We start from the raw sequence: 6000 nt of genomic DNA, 5'->3' as shown, positions 1-6000 counted from the left end.
GCAGGGGAAGGCCGAGAGGTGGTTGACGTCATTCCAGCTTAAGCCAGGAATGGTGGTTTGCAACAATGGCACCAACCTTCTCTCCGCCCTCCGACAGGTACAACTGACCCATGTGCCCTGTGTAGCTCATGTCCTTAACCTGGTGGTGCAGCATTTCTTGGGCAGGTACCCGGGCTTGCAGGATGTCCTGAAGCAGGCCAGGAAAGTCTGTGTGCATTTCCGCTGATCATTTAATGCATGTGCTCGGCTGGCTGAGCTCCAAAAGGAGTTGAACCTGCCCAAGAACCGCCTTATATGTGACATGCCCACCAGGTGGAACTCAATGGTGGCCATGCTGCAGCGGCTGCACACGCAGCAGAGGGCCATCAATGAGTACCTGTGCGACTACGGCACCAGGACCGGGTCAGGGGAGCTCGTTTTTTTCTCACCACGCCAGTGGGTCATGATCAGGGATGCATGCACTGTCCTGTCACCATTTGAGGAGGCCACAAGGATGGTGAGCAGTGACAGTGCATGCATCAGTGACACTGTACCTCTTGTCCACCTCTTGGAACATACGCTGCATGGAATAATGGACAGGGCACTTGAGGCAGAACAGAGGAAGGAAGAGGAGGACTTCCTTGCCTCTCAAGGCCCCCTTTATCCAGACAGTGTTCCTGCTGTCCTTCCCATCACACAGGAAGAGGACAAGGAGGAGGAGGAGGATGATTGTGTCAGCATGGAAGTGGAGGCTGGCACTCAGCAGCAGCAGGAGTCTTGTAGGGATGATTTACAGTCCCAAGAAACCCGTGGACTTGTACGTGGCTGGGAGGATGTAGCTGCTGATCATGTTGTCCTTAATGACCCAGAGGACTCCGGACCGAATGCCTCAGCTAACCTACGCTGCATGGCCTCCCTGATCCTGCAAAGCCTGCGGAAGGATCCTCGTATTCTTCGCATCAAGGACCATTACTGGCTGGCCACTCTCCTTGATCCACGGTACAAGGGTAAGGTTTCCGACCTTATCTTGCCATTGCAGAGGGAGCAGAGGATGAGACATCTCCAGGAGGCCTTGCAGAAAGGTCTGTGCAATGTGTTCCCAGAGACTGGGAAATTACAAACTCCTGGTCCTGGACAACATGTTGCTGAGGCATTGGTTAGAAGGAGCGGTGGAGAAGGTGGCCATCTGACCGATGCGTTTAGACAATTTTTTAGTCCACAGCCCTAAGGTATGATCGGTTCCAGCAACCTTCGCCAGCGTCTGATTTACATCGTGCAGGAATACCTAGGGGCAAGGTCAGACTTGGACACCTTCCCCACCAAAAATCCTCTGGCTTACTGGGTCTTGAGGATGGATCACTGGCCAGAGCTTGCACAGTATGCAATTGAGCTACTGGCCTGTCCTGCATCCAGCGTTCTTTCGGAACGCACCTTCAGTGCTTCTGGTGGCTTTGTTACCGATCACAGGGTGTGCCTGTCCACCGACTCGGTTAATCGACTGACCTTCATAAAGATGAATCAGTCTTGGATCACCCACAGCTACCAAGCACCTGAAGCTGATGTAACCGAATAATTTTTTTTTTTTAAATATCACATCCCTTCAAGACTGCCTATGCTGATGCTGAGTGACTGTCCTGTTATGTTGATTGTCTATCCTCTTCCTCCTCCACTGATATCTTGGAAGAACATTTTTGGTTCTGGGTGATGCCATCAGCCCAATTTTTAAGCCCCTGTTTAACAGGGGCGTTTAATTACAATTTTTGATGCAATGCTTTGCAGCAGGGCTCATTCCTTCACTATAAATAGAGTATATGGGAGAGGTTGCAGTGTCATGGCACCAGCACCAGTGCCTAAGGCCCAATTTTTAAGCCCCTGTTCAACAGGGGAGTTTAATTACAATTTTTGATGCAATGCTTTGCAGCAGGGCTCATTCCTGCACCACAACTAGAGTATATGGGAGAGGTTGCAGTGTTGTGGCACCAGCAAGCAGTGTCTAAGGCCCTATTTTTAAGCCCCAGTTTAATAGGGGCATGTAATACAATTTTTAATGCAATGCTTTGCAGCAGGGCTGATTCCTGCACTCCAACTAGAGTATATGGGAGAGGTTGCAGTGTCGTGGCACCAGTGCCTAAGGCCCAATTTTTCAGCCCCTATTTAACAGGGGCTTTTAATTACAATTTTTGATGCAATGCTTTGCAGCAGGGCTCATTTCTGCACTACAACTAGAGTATATGGGAGAGGTTGCAGTGTCGGGGCACCAGCACCAGTGTCTAAGGCCCAATTTTTTCAGCCCCTGTTTAATAGCGGCGTTTAATTACAATTTTTGATGCAATGCTTTGCAGCAGGGCTCATTCCTTATAATGTCCCCAATAGTATAATGTCCCCATTAGTATAGTGTCCCCAATAGTATAGTGTCCCCAACTAGTACATTGTCCCCAAAAATATGTCCCCAATAGTATAATGTCCCCAATATTAGAGTGTCCCCAAATAGTATAATGTCCCCAATATTAGAGTGTCCCCAAATAGTATAGTGTCCCCAATAGTATAATGTCCCCAATAGTATAATGTCTCCAATAGTGTAGTGCCCCCAAATAGTACATTGTCTACAATAATATAATGTCCCCAGCAGTATAGTGTCTCCAATAGTATAGTGTCTCCAACGGTATAGTGTCCCCAATAGTAAAATGTCCCCAATAGTATAGTGTCCCCAAATAGTACATTGTCCCCAACAGTATAGTGTCTCCAATAGTATAATGTCCCGATTAGTATAGTGTCCCCAATAGTATAGTGTCCCCACAAACACAGCATCAGACGTCCTCGTGGCTCAGCGTTGCCAGCAGTGTGTCATCGCTCAGCGGTCACACTGGGGAGATGGATCGGCACTTATCACCAGATGGCTGAGTCTCCCAGGTGAAAGTGCTCCACTCTCAGGCGTGATCTGTGGGCTTGACGTTGGGGGTGGGACCGTGATGGTACACCTATATAGGCATCCTCTAGGTTGGGTAAACATACCACTCTCTTTCCCCCGATCGATCACATTCACGTGTTTGGACTATGTCTAATCACTGAGCACATTAGGTAATACATCTCTTTCCATTTCTATCCTTCCCACATCTTTTCTTCCCCCTTTTTTATGTTTGGGCTTTTTCTTGGTTTCTGTTCCTCACTCAGTTGTATTATTACACCATTTTTTAATTTAAACCCTTTTTTTTTTTCATTTCATGCTAGTCCCTATACCACTCTATTTTACATTTTTCTCATATGCCCCCCGCCATACTCAGGGTCGGATATTTAGATGGAAAAATTCCAATTTTTTCAGTCGGAAATTCAGATGGGAAAAAAAGTCCGCTAGAGCTCACACACGATCGGATTTTCCGACAACATAATCCGATCGTGTGTGAGCTCTAGCGGACTTTTTTTCCCATCTGAATTTCCGACTGAAAAAATTTGAGAGCAGGATCTAACATTTTCCGACAACAAAATCCGATCTGACTTTTTCCAATCGTGTGTGTAGAGAATTTCCGACGCACAAAGTGCCTCGCATGCTCAGAAGAAATTTGGAGACCAAAGCTATTGGGGCTACTGGCCTCTACGTTGTCCCGTCGTACGTTTTCTACGTCACCTTCGTTCCAAACGATCGGATTTTCCGACAACTTTGTCCGACCGTGTGTGTGTGCAAAAACAAGTTTGGGACAAAATCCGTCGGAAAAAATCAGACGGATTTTGTGGTCGGAATGTCCGACCCGTGTGTACAAGGGCCATACACATTCAACAGACCCATCACATATGGTTTGTCTCATTCAGGTTTCCCACATGGATCTCTGCATCCTACACTAATTGCACCCTCCCATACTGGATGTGCCTGTGGCAGTTATATCATTTCCACAGGTCACACTGGCGCCCGGCAGCGTTTTTTTTGTGATCCTGGTTGCTGTTTTACTGGATCGCGGATGCAGACGTGAGTTGGACGCACAACATTAAATTTATTTTACATAACTAAACTATTCCGATATATTTTCCTCGTCTCCCGCTTATTTATTTATTCTTCCTTTTTTTATATAAAATATTTTCTTTTTTTTTAAATCATTCCATGATGTATGCTCCTGATGAGCGGTTACAATACCGCGAAATGCGTAGAGCCTTCAGTTACCACTATTTCTCTCTAATCATGGAATAATAAGATCCTAATGACTTTATCTATACCCAGATTTATTTGTTATTACTTTCTGTCTATTTATCAAGTGTTGCCAGTCTGGACCTAACTACAACATTAAATGTATACATATTATATTTATCGATATCTGTGCATTAACCACTTAAGCCCCGGACCATTTTCCAGCTAAAGGACCAAGCCCCTTTTTGCGATCCGGCACTGCGTCACTTTAACTGACAATTGCGCGGTCGTGCGATGTGGAAAAACAAAAATTGACATACTTTTTCCCCACAAATAGAGCTTTCTTTTGGTGGTATTTGATCACCTCTGCGGTTTTTATTTTTTGCGCTATAAACAAAAAAAGAGCGGCAATTTTTTTAAAAAAAAACGCATTCTTTTTTACATTTTGCGATAATAAATATCTCCCAAAAATATATAAAAAAAACATATTTTTTTCCTTCAGTTTAGGCCGATACGTATTCTTCTACATATTTTTGGTAAAAAAAAAATCACAATAAGCGTATATTGATTGGTTTGCGCAAAAGTTATAGCATCTACAAAATAGGGCAAAGATTTATGGCATTTTTATTATTTTTTTGTAGTAATCGCGGCGGTCTGCGATTTCTGTCGTGACTGCGACATTATGGTGGACACATCGGACACTTTTGACATTATTTTGGGACCATTGTCATTTATACAGCATAAGTTATAGCGTTTACAAAATAGGGGATAGTTTTATGGCATTTTTATTAATATTTTTTTTTTTTTACTAGTAATGGCGGCGATCAGCGTTTTTTATCATGACTGCAACATTATGGTGGACACGTCAGACAATTTTGACCAATTTTTGGGACCATTGGCATTAATACAGCAATCAGTGCAATTAAAAATGCACTGATTACTGTAAAAATGTCACTGGCAGTGAAGGGGTTAACCACTAGGGGTCAGTGTAGGGGTTAAGTGTGTATGTGTTTTTTTAACTGTAGTGGGGCATGGCTTGGCGTCTGACGCCACTGATCGTCTTTTCCTATAACAGTGAACAGACGATCGGTGACAGGCTCAGTAGGAAGCACGAGGAGAGGTTTGTTTACACTTACCTCTCCTCGTTCTTCAGCTCTGTAACCCAATTACGGGACACCGACGGCGATTATGCCTGCGGGTCCCGCTGCCACGGTCAATGCTGGGCATTTAAAGGGCAACGTACCTGCTTGAACCCAGCTGTGCCCTTCTGCCGACGTATATCGGTGTGAGGCGGTCCTTAATCAGTTCCCGACCGGCACACGTCGATGTACGTCGGCAGAATGGCACGGGCAGGCATATTGGCGTAGAGGTACATCCAATCTTCAATGCCGCCCTGCCATCACGAGCGTGCCACTGGCGGCGCGCTTGCGTGCCGGTCGGGACCCCCGTGAGTCCGGTCGCGGGTCCCGCGGACTCAATCACCGCGGGCATACCCGCGATCGTCTCACGGGGCGGCTGAATGGAGAGATGTCGTTGTAAACAGCATCTCCCCGTTCTGCCTAGCAATTAGTGACGCTGATCTCTGCTCCATGTGATTGGAGCAGAGATCAGTGTTCACTAAATGAAAGCCCAGCCCCCCCACAGTTAGAAACACACCCCTAGGAACACTTAACCCCTACACTGCCACCCACTGGTTAACCCCTTCACTGCCAGTGTCATTTACACAGGAATCACTGCATTTATATAGCAGTGATTACTGTATAAATGACAATGGTCCCAAAAATGTGTCAAAAATGTCTGATGTGTCCGCCGCAATGTCGCAGTCACAATAAAAATCGCTGATCGCCGCCATTACTAGTAAAAAAAATAATAATAAAAAATTATTAATAAAAATGCAATAAAACTAT

The sequence above is a fragment of the Lithobates pipiens genome, unplaced genomic scaffold (genome assembly GCF_037356315.1).
Source record: "Lithobates pipiens isolate NorthernLeopardFrog02 unplaced genomic scaffold, aLitPip1_a1.2 Scaffold_41, whole genome shotgun sequence".
NCBI lineage: Eukaryota > Metazoa > Chordata > Amphibia > Anura > Ranidae > Lithobates > Lithobates pipiens.
Note: the sequence above shows the minus strand (reverse complement) of the source record.